Below are 21,644 nucleotides of genomic sequence, written 5' to 3'. Positions count from 1 at the left end.
ATGGTTTATATCAGCGTTTGTTACAATCGGAAATGATATATACAAAGTACTGCGTTAGAGCAACCATTAGCTCTCCTCTTTGGAGAATTCCATCGTCTTTGTATTCACATCGAGAGAATTGCAATAATGGTTGTCGTAAAAAAAAGATCTGAGAAAAGGCTTTGGAAAGAACCAATGCCCGTTTGGCTTTGGTAATGAAATTCGGTAAATATTATTTTGGTTACAAACAAACTTTGAAACCCTTACGTAAAGGCAAAGCGAAATTGGTTCTGATACACCAGCTTTGAGGAGTTGATTAAAAAGGGGGTGCCTTCGAACTTATGAAAACTGCAAAAGATGAAATAAACAGAAAGCATAAATTGGTTGAAGATGTCGGTATGTAGATAGACATATGAGGTATTCTGAACCACTGTATCCATGGCCTTAGACGACTCTTGACTTTTAAAATTAATGCCTTATCGGGTTTAAAAAACGTGACTGGAAAATCAAACGTTTGGACAGGTCCCCGAACAAATGTTGAATAAACGTGAAATGGCTCATATGTACCTGGGCATGCATGAACATATAAATAGGGAAAAGCGTTGCGAATAGAAATAGAAAATTGCAGAAGCTTGAGTTTTTAGTTTGTTGTGAAATTATTAAGTGTAAAGCCAAAACGTTTGTTGGTAAATTTTGTTCAGCCAAATTTCGTTAGAAACCATCGGGTGGTTTTACAACTTGTAAAATAATTGAAATAAAGTTTGACACATATAAGACAACAACAATGTTGGCGCCAATGGTGCGTTACTTTAGATACGCTGAAAACAGCAAACTTAATAAATCCTTGCCAAGATAAATAGCGTTTATGTAGCTACGACTTGACAAGCACAATGATATATGGCGGCATTACCCATGGTGGCACCGCATCCGAAGCGGAAGGTCGTGCTACTTCCATGGAAACGTCAACAGCTGTTTACTTTTGTGCAATTTCTTCAGTAAATCTTGGTATCTTCTTTAAAAGTTTGTTTTGCATTACTTTTAAATTTTAGAAAGCAGATAATAACAATTTTTATACGCCATCAACGAGCAAGCGTTTCACCTCTACCAGAGTTCGTTTCCAGCTTGTCCTACGAAAACTTACCCAAATTCTTGGGGCAATGGAGAATCTTTCGAACTTAAGGATGGGACCATTACTCAAGGACTCCCCATACGTCAAACCGTTTAGACTTTAGTATGTACAAAATGGAGTTGAGAAAGTTTGGGATTGATTGAAAGGGCATGAGAGTGTAGCTATAATCCTGTATAATACAACACGCACAGTTTTAGTATTTGTGCGCCAATTCAGACCAGCTCTTTTTCATAGTGTAATCACCTCCAGTGGTGGTGAACTCGCTGAGGTAAACCTACAACAGTTTCCACCCAAACTAGGTGTCGCAATAGAGTTGTGTGCGGGCACTGTTGATAAAAATATAAGTTGGCGTAAGATCGCACGTAAAGCAGTGCTGGACGAATGTAGCTATGATGTGCCAACTGAATGTATTGAAGAAGTTATGACGTGTTGATCCAGGGTTGGTTCCTCTGGCGCTTTGCACGCATTATACTATTGTGAAGTAACGGATGATGATCGTGCTACCAGGGTGGCGGTGTCGGCGATGAGATAATCGGAGTGGTTGAGTATGAGCAAAAATTCATCGAACATTCTTTGGAACCAGACAAGCCTATTGCGGCATTGCAAAAAATCGTTAAATTAGGTATTTATTACTTGGCAGCCTTTACCCATATGTATAAAGCAATTGTAATGGTATTGTTAAACGTGCATACAGGTATGAATCAATATACAATACATATTTGGAAGAATAGCAACATTGGTTAATGTGGTGATGTTATGCCGCGCTACAGGAGACGACTCCAGCGTGTTTGGACTAAGTGGCCATGTAAGCAATGACTTGGTATCTACAGATCTCCATCGTTTTTAAATTTTCTATGAACTGTTGCAATGCAATTTCTCGTTAGTATGTCACAATTAAATAACAAATAGCCAAGACAATTGAACCCCCTTTCTTTGCGACAGTAGGTACTAATTAGATTATTAGGTTCAAGCTATGTAATAACTGTTTCTAATTTTTGATATTTTCCAAACAAGATAGCTTTGTTTGTTTCACTATTTTTGCAAAACAAGCATTGAATTCCGCAAGTTGTGTGTCTTGACCAAAAGTAAATTTCGATTCTGAACACACGACAAACACAAACTAACCAATTGTTCGCAAGTCGTTGCATTCAAGAATCAAGTAAAAATTTCTAATTTTTGAATCATTAAGCGTAAACACTTTGAATTTATGTGAATCAGGAGAAAGAATGGCATAGCCAATTTTAATTTCACTGGAATATGAAAATAGTAAACATGGCATATTTGAGTAAAGCAAGTCACAAAAGCCTGCTTAACTCGTCAAAAAACAAATGGAAAAGTCCTCAAGAATTAGTAGGGGGAATCGTGTGACATCGAGAGGGTGTTGTGTGGTCCGGATGGACCTGGTAGGACCATTATGCTAAATGTAACAGGCAACCCTGTCGTGTATTTATTGGTCAGCTGATAGCTGGTATGGTGAGTTTGTGGCGTGCGAATATATATATACATATACATATATGTATTTGCTTGCCCTTGAAAAAAAAAAAAAACTAGGTCACTGGGCCAGTAGCACACTAGGCCAGTAGAAACAGTTGACTTTTTCCAATTTCGGGACTTTGTCGTGTCGGGATTCTTTAATTTCGGGACTCGTATTGTTTTTGTACCGAGCCCTTATAATGACTGCTTGTGATGTTTGTTGTTGAAAAACAACAAACAAAAATTATTTTTTTTTGTTTTATTTTTTTTTGTAAATGAGACCACAATTATTTTTAAATGAGGTTTTTGCTTTATGTTTGTGCGTGAGTTTTTTTTTTTTTTGGGATTGCCCGAGGCGTCATGGGTCAAAAAGCCGATCCCGATTTTGTTTCTCTTGCGGGTTTTCGGTACCAGCGAGCGTCATTTGACGCAACACTAATATTATGTGCCGAACCAAGGAGGCATACATACATACCTATGTACATACTTTGGTTACAAATATGCCAACGGTAGAAGATAACACAAATGAACATTCATACACACCCGTGTATAGAATGTAAAATTCCGATGAATTGGGGCAACGGGACATACATCGAATGATCTTCCCGTTGCTTAATCTCATTATTTACTACGACACGGCGTGGGCTGACGTACAACCCTTTTATTCAATTTGTTGTCGGTAGCAGAATTCTATGATGAATTGAATTTTTTCCGGACGAACATATTTTTCTGCGGTATATTATTCAGGAAAGTCAATAGTTTAACCCAAAAACTAAAATTAACAAAGGTAAAAATTGAAATTTTTAATTTTTAAAAAGATTTTCAAGATATAATCAGAAAAAACATTGGACACAGGTTTTACCAGTCAGGGGCTGAAAACTTCGCAGCAAAAAAAAAATGAGTAATGGGCTCGCAATGAATGTCCATTTGCCAGCTTTAGCTTCGGCTGGCACATGTCCTGTAAGAAATGAATTGAAGCGTAAGTAAAATGACGAGGTAGATAATGCTAGCGCTGTAAATGCCAATGTAGCAGTGCCGCCGCTACCGTCGATGCCATCTAGGTTCCTCAAAATGCCCATGCACACATAAAGTACAAAAAAGCTGAGATGTAGGTAATTTATATTGTGGTTTATATCAGCGTTTGTTACAATCGGAAATGATATATACAAAGTACTGCGTTAGAGCCACCATTAGCTCTCGTCTTTGGAGAATTCCATCGTCTTTGTATTCACATCGAGAGAATTGCAATAATGGTTGTCGTAAAAAAAAGATCTGAGAAAAGGCTTTGGAAAGAACCAATGCCCGTTAGGCTTTGGTAATGAAATTCGGTAAATATTATTTTGGTTACAAACAAACTTTGAAACCCTTACGTAAAGGCAAAGCGAAATTGGTTCTGATACACCAGCTTTGAGGAGTTGATTAAAAAGGGGGTGCCTTCGAACTTATGAAAATTGGAAAAGATGAAATAAACAGCAAGCATAAATTGGTTGAAGATGTCGGTATGTAGATAGACATACGAGGTATTCTAAACCACTTTATCCATGACCTTAGACGACCCTTGACTTTTAAAATTAATGCACTTATCGGGTTTAAAAAACGTGACTGGAAAATCAAACGTTTGGACAGGTCCCCGAACAAATGTTGAATAAACGTGAAATGGCTCATATGTACCTGGGCATGCATGAACATATAAATAGGGAAAAGCGTTGCGAATAGAAGTAGAAAATTGCGGAAGCTTGAGTTTTTAGTTTGTTGTGAAATTATTAAGTGTAAAGCCAAAACGTTTGTTGGTAAATTTTGTTCAGCCAAATTTCGTTAGAAACCATCGGGTGGTTTTACAACTTGTAAAATAATTGAAATAAAGTTTGACACATATAACACAACAACAATGTTGGCGCCAATGGTGCGTTACTTTAGATACGCTGAAAACAGCAAACTTAATAAATCCTTGCCAAGATAAATAGCGATTATGTAGCTACGACTTGACAAGCACAATGATATATGGCGGCATTACCCATGGTGGCACCGCATCCGAAGCGGAAGGTCGTGATACTTCCATTGAAACGTCAACAGCTGTTTACGTTTGTGCAATTTCTCAAGTAAATCTTGGTATCTTCTTTAAAAGTTTGTTTTGCATTACTTTTAAATTTTAGAAAGCAGATAATAACAATTTTTATACGCCATCAACGAGCAATCGTTTCATCTCTACCAGAGTTCGTTTCCAGCTTGTCCTACGAAAACTTACCCAAATTCTTGGGGCAATGGAGAATCTTTCGAACTTAAGGATGGGACCATTACTCAAGGACTCCCCATACGTCAAACCGTTTAGACTTTAGTATGTACAAAATGGAGTTGAGAAAGTTTGGGATTGATTGAAAGGGCATGAGAGTGTAGCTATAATCCTGTATAATACAACACGCACAGTTTTAGTGTTTGTGCGCCAATTCAGACCAGCTCTTTTTCATAGTGTAATCACCTCCAGTGGTGGTGAACTCGCTGAGGTAAACCTACAACAGTTTCCGCCCAAACTAGGTGTCCCAATAGAGTTGTGTGCGGGCACTGTTGATAAAAATATAAGTTGGCGTAAGATCGCACGTGAAGCAGTGCTGGACGAATGTAGCTATGATGTGCCAACTGAATGTATTGAAGAAGTTATGACGTGTTGATCCAGGGTTGGTTCCTCTGGCGCTTTGCACGCATTATACTATTGTGAAGTAACGGATGATGATCGTGCTACCAGAGTGGCGGTGTCGACGATGAGATAATCGGAGTGGTTGAGTATGAGCAAAAATTCATCGAACATTCTTTGGAACCAGACGTGCCTATTGCGGCATTGCAAAAAATCGTTAAATTAGGTATTTATTACTTGGCAGCCTTTACCCATATGTATAAAGCAATTGTAATGGTATTGTTAAACGTGCATACAGGTATGAATCAATATACAATACATATTTGGAAGAATAGCAACATTGGTTAATGTGGTGATGTTATGCCGCGCTACAGGAGACGACTCCAGCGTGTTTGGACTAAGTGGCCATGTAAGCAATGACTTGGTATCTACAGATCTCCATCGTTTTTCAATTTTCTATGAACTGTTGCAATGCAATTTCTCGTTAGTATGTCACAATTAAATAACAAATAGCCAAGACAATTGAACCCCCTTTCTTTGCGACAGTAGGTACTAATTAGATTATTAGGTTCAAGCTATGTAATAACTGTTTCTAATTTTTGATATTTTCTAAACAAGATAGCTTTGTTTGTTTCACTATTTTTGCAAAACAAGCATTGAATTCCGCAAGTTGTGTGTCTTGACCCAAAGTAAATTTCGATTCTGAACACACGACAAACACAAACTAACCAATTGTTCGCAAGTCGTTGCATTCAAGAATCAAGTAAAAATTTCTATATTTTTGAATCATTAAGCGTAAACACTTTGAATTTATGTGAATCAGGAGAAAGAATGGCACAGCCAATTTTAATTTCACTGGAATATGAAAATAGTAAACAAGGCATATTTGAGTAAAGCAAGTCACAAAAGCCTGCTTAACTCGTCAAAAAACAAATGGAAAAGTCCTCAAGAATTAGTAGGGGGAATCGTGTGACATCGAGAGGGTGTTGTGTGGTCCGGATGGACCTGGTAGGAGCTTAACCGGAGCGCCACTTAATATTGATTCACATAAGCGTAGGTGGACCAAGTGGCGCAATAACGGTCGAACCTGTTGCTCAAGGAGGCAATGGTTCTGATACAGATTTCCGCAGCCTCCACCACAACTTCAACTGCACACACATCATTACACCCATGTCGGCTTAGGCTGCCTGATGTACACCCCATCATAATCAGTGCAGCAGTATTAGCAAGTAAGCAAGTTGCTGCGGGGTTGTGATAAATCCCTTTCCCCCCGGACCAACTAAGTGAGATGCACAGAATGAGAGCAAAAACTCTTTATAACATGAAGCATGACGTAATATGAAACGAGAATCAGTTACAAACAAATTGATGGTATTTGTTTGCTGTAAGGGATGAATTAAATGTGGATTCCACGGCCCTACAGAACTGAAATTAAAATATATATTTATTGCAAATACTGAAGGAGATTTTAAAGAAAATATATCTGAATTCCATTCTCATTAACCAAAGGATTCGCCTCCAATAAATTTGCCACTTCAGGTGGTAAAATCGTTAAATGTCTATGAAAATAGCTGGCTGAATTAAGAGCTTGGACTTTCGCTGAAAAATGAGCCTTAAACTGATTTGTGAATAATTAATTCAACCAATTTATAACGAATATTATCGAAAAAATGTACTTGAAGAACAGCACTTGACCATTCAAAGATTTGGCTTGAGTTAACTAGGATTTAAAAAAATCTAAATAATTTAATTATGCTACGATCTGGGGGTAGATGGGTTCAGTTGGCCTCGACTCTGTGGCCGAGTGATAGTATATGCTGTGGCAGATCGGTACTGCGTTAGGGCGTTTCTGGTGTCCTCGTTATGGGATGACGAGTGAATGGGATGGTTTCCGGTGTCCTCGCTCGGGACGAGCCAGTGAATTTGGGGATTTTTTTGAAAATTTAAATTTTAATGGGCTGTGGCAGATGGGCTCGCCTCCATTCGTTGGGAGATAAGTTGTCCTCTTTGAGGACAGCGAGATCTCGCACTTTTATATTCTGTCTGGGATGCTTCCACTTCACTCGTTTTTGAAGTTCGGATAGATATTCGGTTTTCCATCGCTTGCAGAAAGTGTGATGGAGGGCTTTGAGTTTCTGCCACCGATTGATCATCGAGGCAGGGCTCTCACTAGCATCCGGCTCTGGCGGAGCCAGTAGATGGCTGCCAGTGAGGAAATGACCTGGGGTAAGTGGCTCTAGGTCCGTTGGGTCATTGGATGCCGGGCTGAGCAGCCGCGAGTTCAGGCATGCCTGATACGGCACAAGAGGGTATGGAATTCCTCGAAGGTGAATTTGTGTGGTGAGGCTATCTTTTTGAAATGGCTTTTGAAGCTTTTCACTCCAGCCTCCCAGAGCCCTGCCATATGGGGGGTGCCCGCAGGGATGAAATGCCACGTGAGTGACTGGTGGCTGTACTTTGAGACAGCGTTCTCTCGCGCTTATGAGATGAAATTCTTGAATTCTGATCGTAAGAATCGTGACGCTCCGACAAAGTTCGTACCATTGTCGGAGTACATATTTTTAAGGCATCCGCACCTCGATATGAAACGGGCAAATTCCGCTAGAAATGATGGCGTGCTGAGGTCAGTAGTGGCTCCAGATGAATTGCTCGTGTGGAAAAACATACGAAAAGGCAAACATAGCCTTTGGATAGTCGACACCCTCTACCGCGGCAACTTTTAATGTCGAAGGGTTCGGCGAAGTCGACTCCAGTATTCGTGAATGCACGGCTAAATGTCGTGCTTTTTCTTTTTTATCCCGTTCATTATAATTTGGGGATATATGTCTCCGCCAAGTATGAGGTCTACGTCTTCGTTGACGTAAAACTTCTTGTCTGCCAAAACCAAGTCTGGGAATGCCTGCATAGTCATTGCGTTGATATGGCAGGATGGAAGATTCCCAGTGAGTTTCGCTAGAACTAGTACGGGTGTAGTCAGGCTGAAGCAGGGATCCACTGGTGAACGTAATTCGATGTTGGATGCTTCTTTCACCTGAGCTGACACCGCATTTGTGATGCCTGAAACATGGGCATGCATTTTCCTCGCTGGCAAATTGATTCTGCGTTTCATTCTTTCAGTTATAAAGGAACATTCAGACCCAGAAACAATTAATGCCCGCGCGTCGGTACCATTATGGTGGATGCGTACGCGAGCAGTTCCTAATACCACACCTGTGCTGGAATTGGCATGGCAGGATTTGACATTCTGGTTCGTAGAGGAAGGTGGTTGTCCCGATTCCTGTCTTTTCCGTGCCTGTACCGAAGTTGATGGGGTATTATCCGCATCTTTCCACCTGTGCTGGAATTGGCATGGCAGGATTTGACATTCTGGTTCGTAGAGGAAGGTGGTTGTCCCGATGCCTGTCTTTTCCGTGCCTGTACCGAAGTTGATGAGGTATTATCCGCATCTTTGAACGGGTTGCGCACCGCCGGTTGCTGAAGTATGTCCGCATGCAGGAGCGTGGCATTTGGAACAGTTGTAAGAACTAGTGCACCTCGTCACTGTGTGTCCTGGGGATAAACAGTTGAGGCAGCCATTTGTGGATTTGACGAATTTAATTCTTTCTACCGGGTTTAAATCGCAAAAACGTGAACAGTTGCGTAATCTGTGCTCCGTAGATTTGCACATTTTACATATTGACTTTTGTTTGAAAAGCACCAAGTCTTTTTGTAGGGTTTTCCGTCGACTGGCGCGACGTGTTTGACTTTTGCACTTTAGAAGTGACACGGTTTCAAGTGTCTGAAAACGATTTGACAAGAATTTGTCCATATCCTCCCACTTGGATATGTCTGTTTTGTGGTCAATGCTCTGCTCCCATAGAGCCAACATATTTTCGGGTAATTTTGTCGAGCATAAATATGTGATCATCGCATCCCAATTTGAAAGGATGCTAAACAATTATTTATGTCGCGCTGTAAGGTTTTGATTGAGCTGCCGCACTCGCTATCTATCTTTTTTAGATTACACAAAATTTGTAGTTGTGAGTTTACGAGAATCCGTTTATTCTCGTATCTCTCACATAGGTTTTTCCAGGCTGTTTCGAAGCCTTCATTTGCCAAAGGACATTTCTTGACGATGTCTTTTGCCACACCTTGAGTTTTTTGATTGAGGTGGAACAGCTTTTCTACTGAGCTTAGGCGACTGTTGTTTTTGTAGATGGCCGTGAACAGGTCACGAAACGTTGGCCAAGATAGGTACCCGCCCTTGAATACCTCAGTATCGCAAGCTGGCAGGCGGATACTGTGTTCACGCGCACGCTCTCCTTCAGGTCGAACCTGACTATCTCTTTCCTGCTTCAATTTGGCTTGAAGTTCAGCCATGTTCGACATGCAACGCAAGAATACGGCATATGCCGCTTTATGCTTGATCTTGACCGCTGCAATTTTCCTTGCGTCGAGCGTGTCAGAGCCAAGCAACTCATCTAGAGCGTTCTCTGCTTTTTCCCACTTAGTTTGCAACTCTTTTTGCTGTATTGCAAGAGTGTGTACAGTGTGCAGAGCCGCATTGATATCATTAAAATCGGCCTCGAATTCGATTATTCGATCGGCCAATCTAATGTAAGAATCCATGTTCATGGCTGAAAGGTGGAGAGCAAATTAACCAAGGGATATAAATTTGAAAACCTGAGCGAATAACCCAACCAACAACTATTAAAATTACGCAAAACTGATTTATTACTCTTAATTTGTTTATTTTTGTCTGACTTTGCAGATTATTTGTGCCTTAAAAACAGGGAGCAGGGGGAATCAACACCAATGTGTATTGTGCGAAGTAAAGGGGGGCAACTCGCCACTTCAACCTTCAATTTTATTATAAATTAAGTGCGCGCGTTGACATAAACTCGACGAAAAGTGTGAAACCGTGAAATAAATCTTATGCAACAAAGAACAAAACTGTGTAACAAGATTAATTAGAGAAATTAGTGAAAATAATGTGATGCAAAAAGAAAATTTAAATCGAATGGCGTGAAATTTTATGTGAAAGTGAGGTTATGTGTACCTCTTCCTTGTGCTGTGTCCGGAGAGCCTTACCGCTGGTGGGGGGACAGGCCAGATAGTCACAAGGAATCTTAACAACGTTAATGATCCGCGTTTGCACTTATTTTCTTTTTGGCACTACACAGTTTTTTCACACTTTTCGCGGTCAATTACAATCACGTATGGCACTTCAAATGGATTTTTCGCACTTTTTATTTATTATTTTTAACCAAAAAAAAATGTGGCAAGAAATATTGCACTTACTTTGAGCTTTTTGGTGATTTGTATTCCGGTGTGGCAAGTAGCTTGTGGTGTTGCAGCGGCTTCAGCTGGCTGTCGCTTGCTCAGTGGTTTTTTTCTCGTTTTTGTATTCTGTGACGATATGGCGCTGATTTGAATGTCATAACCTTTCTCACTTTTGCTTCCCCTTTTGTTTTTTGGTGGTATCGCTGTTGATTGTGGCAAATAACTTTCGTCGGATAACCTTTTTGGTGCGGTCTGCTTTGATATATTGTGATGTGGACTGTATATAGGCGCTTCAATTCCTTTCTCGGGGAGATAGGACCAAATGTTCGGCCGGGGTACGTGTGCTCCTGGAGGTAGGTCGGGGCACCGGGGTCGATCTCAAGCGGAATATGCGTGTTGGAAATAAGAAATAAGCAGATAGACGAGATTTCTCGTTATAATAGCTGTGATTTTATTGGTAGATATTTGAATATACAAGAACTAATATTACCTTTGATAAACGGCAGAGATCGCTGGCGGCAGATGTGTACGCGTTGGCTGTTAGAATCCGAGAGGCCCGTTGTATTGAAAGCTACAACCGTTGACCCGCAAAATCCTCCGTTTTGGAGGGGAAAGGCACCCACACATCAACCCCGACATGCATATGCATGAGTGCTGACAAAAAGCACACATACACGTGCATGTACATGCATGCACATTCATGTGGCGGTGATGGTGTGGGTGGTTATAAATTAAAACGAGTAGCGAGTATCGATTTGCAGAGTTGCATTGGGGGGATCGCAATCAGATACGGAAAAGTTAGGCATCCTGCCTAAACACTTAACGCCGTTAGTATAAACACTAGGTAGATACATACATACCACACACACACATAATTATTGTTTACAAATTAAAATATCTGTAAGCAATAACATATTATTTGTTTATTGTTTTCAAATTAATACATCTGTAAGTTATAACATACCATTTGTCCCTTCAAGTGATTATATAGAACAAACAAAGAAGCATATTCTTTGTTCCTCTCATAAGTAACAATAGCCATAACACTGCACTAAACGCCTAAATAGTTTTCAACAACAACTTAATCAGCAAACAAACAACAAACGCCATTTATCATCACAAACAGAAATAGTATAAATAGATGTAAGCATTAATATGTAAAGCAGTTCTGAAAATATATGAATTCGAAATGGAGCTCCGCTCAGAAAAACATATTTTTTTATTATTTTCTCTACGCGGACACTTAACTGGGGGCTCAACCAATTTAAGCCATTTCTATTTTTTAATAGAAAAGATTCTACGGGGAATAAGACTCCCTCAACTACATATTTGAAAAAGGGTAAAAATAATTAAAAAATGATAAATTTTGTGAAAATTTTAAACAAAAGTGTAGTTCAAGAAAGTTTTGGGGTTAAAACCTTATGGTCACAAAAAACTGGATACGCTACGAAAAATTAGGAAAGCAAAAAACAAAAAACTTACGACGACTGCAGGAATTTTGAAAAATCAACGAAAATAGAAGAACAACTGGCTCAGTTACATGCCAAAGTAGCCACATTGGTCAACGTGATTCAGCAACAGGAAGCAGTTTTTACAGGGAGAATAGCTATGCTAGAGCAACAAAATGCCCCACAGGAAGTAATTCTACACGAAAAAGTGAAACTAAACATCACCGATCCTAGGGATATCGATTTAGAACTGTTCAAATCCCTACCAAAATTTGATTAGGATAAGGAAGAATACAGGTCATGGGGATCACAAGTTTGGCTGGACCTTCATGGAACCTATAAAGAATGGGAATTTTAAGAACCAAAATCGCAGGACCAGCAGCAAATATACTCACAAACCACAACACGAAATTGAATTTTTATTCAATAATTAATCAGTGTACTCTCTCTTAAACGGACACCTAAGAGACTGCCAAATTTGTCCGCTTATGAGAAGTGTCCGCTTATGAGAAAAGTATTATTGATGAATGTTTAAACAGTTTTATTTCCAAAACAAGAATATTAATACACACAAATAAGACTTAGTTAGGAGGTTCATAAAGCTTTGTTCATAAATTAAAGAATAAAGTCTTGTGTACCAAATATTCAAAATAATTGTACGGAAATTTATGTTGTGACGTTTTTTGAACCTTTCCAGCCAGCCGGATGATGCACTAAAATCGTCGTAATTGAGTCTCACTGCTATTTCTTTAGCGTTGCTCCTTATAAGTGTGTCTGACAGAGGAATGCTCTTATTTCGAGCATTCACAAACCATTCGTAGCACAATTTATCAATATTAAGGCCTTTGGGCTTCAGCAGACTCCTTTTTCTCTCCGGGTTGACGTCAGTGTCCCACAAACTTAAAATTTGATCTTTGTTTTTGATAATGCTAGCAGCTTGTGTTTTGCTGGTCTTACATTTCTTTGCCAACTCTCGTACACTTAGTTTTTCTTTCTTATGAATTTCAATGACATTAACTTTGTCTTTAATACTCAACACTACTTTAGGCATTGCGATTCACGTACGTACACACACAAGAAGATTCTAACTATGTTTAAGAATTCATGAGCTTAACACCGGCTCATAATAATTGAATTTCAATTATTATGTTTTTCTAAGAGAAACTTAAAAGAAAGAAACATTCACTGGCATAATTGCGATGGACTCATTTAGAAAACGGCGAACGTAATCATCGTCAGACAATTTTGTAATGTTATCAATGGTTTCACCAGGATTCGAACCATGTTAAGCTCATGAATTCTTAAATATAAGTATAAACTGAACACACCATTAAACAAACATACATAAAAAAGGATTTGTTTGTACTGAAAAAATTGTCCGTTTATGAGAGGTGTCCGTTAGGAGAGAGTACACGTAGATTAGACTACACATATGCGGACCAACGCCCACTATATGTCCTTCTCTATGAGGTGAAGAAAATCTCACAAGGCAGAAAAACTATTGCCGAATTCCATAGTGCGGTGTCTAAGGCACTTAATTTGGCCTTAGCAAAAATTGAGATGTCCAGTGACGAGAAAAGCGAAGGAATGAAAACCTACGCTAGCCAGGAGGCAGTAAGAACGTTAATTCTTGGGCTAAACTCAAAACATACTAGCGGTACCTTGTACAGCCATAACTCAGGAAATCTGGAAGCAGCATACGCCACGGCCTGTACCATTTCCCATGACAATGTGAATGAAGAATTTGAGACACAGTTCAGACTACAAAATAACAGCAGACAGTTTCAACACAACACAAACCGGAACACCTACTCACAACAACATAGAGAGGAAAGGTATTACAAGCCAAACCTAAGAATACAGTGCGGCAACTACCAAGCAAGGAGTTTTAATCAACATCACCAACAACAACAACGACTACCGCAACAACAACGCGCACCTATCCCAATGGACGTGGACAATTCGAGACATTATATGCAAACAACAAGACATAATGCCATAAGTCGAAATAATTACAAACCAAAAAATATATATAAGAGAGATAGGGCTTCTAGCTACAATAGTGCGAATACTCCGCAATATAGGAAATTCCAGTGAATAAATCAGTTAAACAAATAGGATCTAGAGTCAGTAGAATTACCAAATTATGAAAAACATTATTAAACAGGCAGTACTTTTTTAGGCGTGTAAACGGGCTGCCTTGCTTACAAATAAAATGCAGCCTAACCGGCACGCCCGTTACCTTATTAGTCGACATTTGTTCCACTAACAATTACATAAATATAAATTGTAACATATGAAAATCAATTAAAATGAAACCATTTAAAACCAAAACGTTACATGGTTACTCAATTACATATATGTAATACTCCTATGTTGCTAATAGAAAATGCTGGCAATGTGTTGTGAATTCGAAATCAAAACAAGACAGCCTATAAACTTTTTGTGATTGTAGCAGCATAAGTGTGACAAGAAAAAATTGAAATTTAGGTACATTCGATTATTGAATACAAAAACAATAACGTTTAAACAGCAATATATCGGCACTGTGATGTTTGGGAATGTATCTAGCCTTTTGTACCTATATAGGAGTATTAAATATTGTAACGAATATTAGCAGCACTAAGGGATACTATCATCTCTAAGCCGATGCTAAGCAGTGACTTGATGCCCATCAATAATTCAATCATTATGTCTACACATATGTACGTACACGCAGCGGAGAAGCAACGCACAAACACATGCATATATCTTATCTGAGGTGCTCACAAGAGATGGCAAAAATGTGTGCAAGTATTACTCACGCGCATATGAGAAGCTATAAACGTAGTTGTGGCTGGTGATTTTGTAGCTGATAACTAACTAGTAAGTTCTGGAATGGAAAAGCCTAGAAGTATGCAACGACGAGACCAGACAGTGTAAAAGGCGACAACAGTAGGGGCGCGAGAATCAGTTTTGATAAAGCACGCTATCTGTCGAGCAATAGAAGTGTTATTTTAAAAAGTAGTCTAATAAAGACCATTTTGCATTACTGAATATTGGTGGTATTTATTAAACAGTTTAATGATTCGAACCTTAGCAGAAGATTTGAAATAAGCGGAATTGCAGTAAATTCGTTACAATATTATCAATTATTAATTCAAAAAAAAAAAATAATAACGATGTACGGGCATCATTTAACTTTCTTTGAAATTAAAGAATTAAACGACTTTGACATAATACTAGGAGAACAGGGATTACGCCAAATAAAGGCAGAAATTAGTTTATTTGATTATAGTCTAAAATATCAAAATAAGAGGGCATTAAATGTATAACCAAAAATTAATTATACGATTAACAATAAAAAATTTAAAGATCAGTTCGATGAACTAATGAATAGAAATAATAATATTAGTGGAACACTGCCGTTTACAACCACAATACAAGCAGCTATCAAAACCGAATCTGAAGACCCCATATGGACAAAACAATATCCATACCCCATTTCTGATCACGACTTTGTCATGAAAGAAATTGAGAAGCTTTTAAATTAAGGTATAATACAGCCACGCAAAAGTCCATATAATTGCCTCTGTGCAATGATTATTAATCGAGTAATCGTTAGTTTAATTTCGCCTGCTGCAACTGAGCAAGACGTTGGTTTAAATGAGGCTTTTGTTTTTGGAATTGTTCTCTGAGAAAACAAATATATGAAATCACTCTCAAAGCTCTGGGTAGGCAAAAAAATTTTTCAAGAATATCATTAACATTGCCTGTGGTTATAGTATGAACTTTAACCCTTTTTTCCCCGCTATTAGTGGTATAGTCTGTATTTTGTGGCGGCCACTTTTCTTTACCTTCTTGAAGCCAAGAAGGACCTGCCACCACAAGGAATTGTTAAGCAACTCGTGTGCTAGTACACCCCTACTAGCTAAGTATGCTGGGTTGGTTGCGGAATCTACATGAGACCAACTTGAATTTCCTACTTTATCTAGAATTTTAGTAATGCGATGGGCCACAAAGGTAGACCATGAGCATGGGGGTTTGCGTATCCATGCGAGAACTATCGTAGAATCGGTCCAAAGATGCAATTTCAAGTTACCTAAATGAAGATTATTGATAACCGTGTAACGTAGCGTTACAATAGTATGACCCCCACTGTAACCATTTTTCTCCTACGCCTGAGACCCCCACTATAACCCTTTTTCACCTACGCCTGTGAGTATACATACATAGTACATTAACAGGTAGCCAACAGCAGCAGCTACATACCAATGCATGCGAATAGCATTTGGCGACAACAATAATATGCACACAGTACGCCAACTCACAGTAAATGGCAAACTGAAGTACCCAATTAGCGGTTCATTTCTCACTCGCATCATAGCAGAAGCAGTATAAAAGAGAATGAATTTGCTTTTGTCACTTCATTCCTCGCAGGTTAGTCAGAGGAAGTGGTTGCTTTATTAAGCAACCCAGTCACTCCTCCTGACAAGCTGAGTTGAAGGGGTGCTGCCTTGGCACTGGTCACCCTTTGCTTGCGGGGACAACGGGTTGTCGCCTTTATGGTATTCTCGCCCGTGTCCCAGCTAAGTAAGAGGGGGCTCGCCGCCCTAGGGCTACCCCGCCCCTTCCTCTCAGCTAAGGCTTCAGCCGACCCGGTTCTACAGCTTCGTAGCGTGGTGCCTGCATGCCCAATTTCTCCTCGTTCTCCTCGCAGCCTACGAACCGGCAAGGACAGAGCTTGTACACCGCCCCCGGCACCTTACCTTAGTGTGCGACCACGGGGTGAGCGATGTCCAGCGAACAAGCCAATCTCACTTCCAGAGGGAAAGGGGGTGCCGCCACGGCACTGGTCACCCTTTGCTTGCGGGGACAACGGGTTGTCGCCTTTATGGTTTTCTCGCCCGTGTCACAGCTAAGTAAGGGGGGGCTCGCCGCCGTTCGGCCAACAGATCCCTTCCCCTCAGTCCTGGCTGAGGCAGTAGATCGACTCGTCGGCTAAAGGGGCTACCGCTGTGCCGTCAAGGCGAACTTCCCCTCTGCCCACGGATCGACCTGCAAAGTTCCGGCTGGTACAACTCCGCGTCCAGCCCTGCCATCGTGCAAGCATGGAGGCGGTGGTGTCCAGCTAGAGAGCCAGCACTAAAAGCGAGTGAGCCAACCACACCAAGGAGTGGAAAGGGGCGCTGTCAGGGAACGGGTCACCCCTGCTTGCGGGGACAACGGGTTATCGCCTTTATGGTTTTATCGCCCGTGTCCCAGCTAATTGGAGGGGGGGGCTCGCCGCCTTATGACCATCCGGCCCTTTTCCCCTCCGCCCCGGCTCCGGCCGTAGACCGGTCCAGCAGCTAAAGGGCCTACCGCTGCGCCGCAAGGTGCACTTCCCTTCAGCCCACGGATCGGCCTACGGAGTTCCGGCTGGTACAACTCCGCGTCCAGCCCTGCCATCGTGCGGGCATGGAGGCGGTGGTGTATAGCTGGCGGACCGGCACTAACCACAATTCTATTCATTCCTCGCAGGTCCCCCGCCGCCGCCACCGGTACAGCGTCATCACGGGAAGCCGCCACCCGCAACCGCCGCTACTGGTAACCTCCCCCCCCCCCCCCTCCCCGAAAAGGTAACCAAGTAGAACGTTTGCACCGCCACCTCGCCTTGGCAACGCCACTGGTACCCGCTCCGTCGCCCTGTTGTTGCCGTCGCTATCCTACCGCCGTTGCGCCGCTGCTCCGACGACCGTTGGCCGCCTGCTATCCTACCGCCGTTGCGCCGCTGCTACGACGACCGTTAGCCGCTGCTACCTCACCACCGTCCAACCAGCTCGCTGGTTCGGTCACTGCGTCCATACCACTACATCCATCCGTCCACTAATACTGTCCGCCGTCCGGCCGCCGTGCTGATTCCGCCGTTCAACCGCCGTACCGACCCCTTTGCTATTACAACGACCGTTAGCCGCGCCTCGCCTCCCTCCCCCCCCCCCCCCCCCCATCTACGCAATCTTTGCACGGAAAGCTGCTGCCCTCACTACCCGTCAAGCCGTGTGTGTGTGCGTGTATTCGTCATTAACACATAACAACTATGTTCTTATTAAGTGGGGGTTTGTGGGACCTCTACTTGACCCTGGATTGACTGCCGAAGGCTACCTCAGCCTTCGACAAAGCACACCTCATAATTCTTCAATAATTTCTGCGAGTAAAGCGGCCCCACAAAGCTATTATATTCCTTTTGCAACAATTGTGAACAGGCTTTTCTTAAAGAAGGGCCTAAATTAATGTTCTTTGGGAAGTCTGATCGGAAAGGTAATGAGACGATATATCTTCGCCGATCATTCCGCACAGTTGTACGTTTAAAAAGCTTTTCGCATTGTTGCTCATCTTGCGTACGAATTTTTGCTTTTGGTATTTCTTCCAGTTCCCAAAAGCTGCTTAATTGCTTCACTAATGAAACTTCCTTGAAATAGGATGCCCGATGAGATGGTTTTACTACGTCCGCATGACCAGTTAAAATCCACCCGAACACAGTTTCTTGGGCTAAAAGTGTATTAAGTACATTTTTCCTAATACCCTCTAATATTATTTGTGGGTAAACGTCTCCACCCAAAACAAGAAAAAATTGCTCGTTGATGAAGAACCGCTTATCCGCCAAGATAAGATCTGAAAAAGCTTGTTGCGTCGACGCCGAAATTTGGCATGTTGGTTCCCAGTTACTTGTGGCAAAACAAGAACCATAGCCTCGATAGCAATCAGTGGGTCGACGGGTGTCTGCAGTTGGATCATGCACGCTTCCTTTACCTGCGCAAAAACCGTATTATTGATGCCCGAAACTTGAGCATGCATTTTCTGCGTTGGCAGGTTTGTTCGGCGTCTGAGCCTCTCCGTAATGAAGGAACACTCTGATCCTGAATCTATAAGTGCTTTGGCAGAAAAGTTTGTACCATTGTGATGTATGTTAACCCGCGCCGTACCTAATAAAATCCCTTTGCTTGTATTAGCAAGATGCTAGTAGAGTCGCGCGTTTGTTGGGCTTGTGTAGAAGTGGACTGTATATTATCCGAAGGTTTATGTGATTTGTTAAACGGTTTCGACCGTTGATTCTGTAAATGCAATAAAGAATGATGTCGAGAGTGGCAAGTGCCGCAATTGTATGGGCTAGTACATCTCGACACCGAATGTCCCGAAGAGAGGCAATTGAGACAGTAGCCATTGGATTTAATATAATTAATCCTTTTGCTAACCTCTTACTTTTTGAAATTTGGACATCTGTGAATTTTGTGCTCTTTTAATTTGCACATTTTGCACGCATTATTGGCGACACTAGATTGATATGCGCCAAGCTTCTTTTGCGAAGGTTCGGGGGAGGATTTATTCGTACTATTAGATTTCTGAATCTTTGGCTTGGCCCCTAGGAGACCTGAAACGCTTTCCAAAGTTTTAAATCTATTTGTGAGAAACTTGTCCATGTCCTCCCAATTAGATATGTCCGTTTTATTTTCGACTGACTGCTCCCAAAGCGATAGTGTTAGTTCAGGTAATTTAGTTGAACATAAGTAAGTAATAATTGCATCCCAGTTAGTAATGTCAATTTTGTGACATTTAAGGGCGGATATACAATTGTTATTATCCCTCTAATTTTTAATAGAAGTCCTGCACTCTGACTCTGTTGAATCTAAATTGGAAAGAATTTTCAATTGAGAATTAATAAAAATTCTCTTATTCTCATACCTATCGCTAAGGTTTTTCCAAGCTGTGTCAAAACCTTCATTGGTCAACGGACATTTTTCAACAATTTCTTTTGCTTCGCCGTGTGTCTTTTGATTCAAGTAAAACAGCTTTTCGACTCCTTCAAGTGTGTCATTTTTAATGTATATGGTCGTGAACATATCACGAAACGTTGGCCATGAAATATAATCACCCTTGAAAACTAAGGTATCGCAAGGTAGCAAATGGATATTATGACGCTTTAATTGCTTTTTGTCGTTTTCCTTGCCCTTTGCTTCCTTTTCAAGCGTTTCGCTTAAACTATGTATGTATTTTTGCCATCGTTCTTATGAAGGCTGCATAGCATATTTTTTGCTTTTTACGAATTGAGGCAATCGTCTTATCAGGAATGGATACAACAATTCGTCATATGCTGCTATCACTTTGTCATACATAGCGTTAAAATCAGTTTGCCGAATTTTCAGCGAATGTATTGTGTGGTAACTTATAAGAGTGCTTAGAAAATTTTGGTCATATTCTACTACTAAATCGGTGAGTCTGATAAAGGTTTCCATTTTGTTAGAAAAACTAATAAAAAGCTTCGAAATTAATTTAAAACGAAAATTGCAAAAGAAATTTATATTTTAAGGGTTTGGTGGCAGTACAACCACGAATTATACACGCAAAAATTAATTCCATCACGAGAAAATATATGTTTTTAGACAAAGAAACGCAAAAAACTGATATTTTTAATATTTTGGTAAAGTAGTTCCTTTGGGCCCAGTTTCGGACCAAGATAAGGGTGGGTGGGTGAGAGGTTTTTAATGCTGTGCTAAGATACTCGTGGTTATGGTAACCAATTTATATGTTGCCTGTACAGCCCTAAGCTGTGTCGGATATTCCTTACCAGGGTAGGGGGAAATAACCGATAGCAAAGAACTTTGTTGTACGAGGTCGAAATATTAACTTGTGAACTTTTCCTTTCCCTAGGCTGTGTCGAATATTTCTTACCAGAATATGGCGAAAATACTCGATAGCAAAAGACTTTGTCGTACAAGATAATTTTTAGTAGCACTGATTTTAACAAAAGCTAACACAACCAGACACCCTATATGATATAATATGAACATATGTTTCAGCAATCAGATGACCGGCCGTACCTAATTGCACATATGTATATGTATGATTGTATATGTATGATTGTATGTATATGTATGATTGTAAATAATCAACGTGTATTGCTCGCCAGCCAGAAAATTTGTAATAATTAAACACAAGTGATGTGATTTTGTAAAATAATTGAAGTGACCTTTTAAAACTATAATAATTTAATTGATTTCGTGAAAATGAAACAAAAAATGAACAATTGTTAAAGTTTTTTATATATAGGCACGGGCCAAGTGTTAAAAAGGTGAGGTTAAAAGGAAAAATGTGATACTCCTATTCTGATACGCGGCGATCTTCCTTTTGCTCAGTGTCGGACAGTGGCTCAGCAGGTGATCCACGCTTTCCTCCTCCTCAATACAGCTGCGGCATTAATCGTGCGATACGACGCCCATCCTAGCGGCATGAGTACCTATCAAGCAGTGGCTAGTAATAAAGCCTACCGACTCATATGCCTGTCTCCTGAAACTTTAGAAGCAAATTAATTTAATGTAAACATATTTGTGACTAATTAACAAAAAATTTAACGAAATCAAAAAAAAAATTTTTTTAACACTCTCTTTGGCCTTTGCGTGCACTATTTATGAAATCAAGAAAAAGGAAATGTACGTATGTAAATATGTGCGTGGGTCACAAACAAAAACAACCCTTAACTTCAATTAATTGCAAAATTACTTTTAACAATTTTAATAAAATTTCAATTTAATCAAATTAATTTTATTAAGCAATTTGAAACCAATATTTTTTAAAAAAGGGCACTGAAATTTTTTCACACGTACCGTTTGTTTAAAAATTCGCAGATTTGTTGATGTATGTATGTATGTGGATGGCTGCTCCAATAAAACTTCGCTGGATCTCCAATAATTCTACAATTTTCCATCCA

At 40.4% G+C, this 21,644-nt stretch overlaps 2 pseudogenes; both read left to right on the top strand.

Annotated features, from left to right (window-relative positions):
* The first annotated feature begins 1,136 nt into the window (after positions 1 to 1,136).
* On the top strand, positions 1,137 to 1,852 carry LOC137235071 (uridine diphosphate glucose pyrophosphatase NUDT14-like; annotated as a pseudogene).
* A 2,990-nt stretch (positions 1,853 to 4,842) lies between these two features.
* On the top strand, positions 4,843 to 5,558 carry LOC137235070 (uridine diphosphate glucose pyrophosphatase NUDT14-like; annotated as a pseudogene).
* The last annotated feature ends 16,086 nt before the right edge of the window (positions 5,559 to 21,644 follow it).

The sequence above is a fragment of the Eurosta solidaginis genome, chromosome X, assembly GCF_040869045.1.
Source record: "Eurosta solidaginis isolate ZX-2024a chromosome X, ASM4086904v1, whole genome shotgun sequence".
Taxonomy (NCBI): domain Eukaryota; kingdom Metazoa; phylum Arthropoda; class Insecta; order Diptera; family Tephritidae; genus Eurosta; species Eurosta solidaginis.
This window is presented reverse-complemented; position numbering and strand designations above follow the sequence as displayed.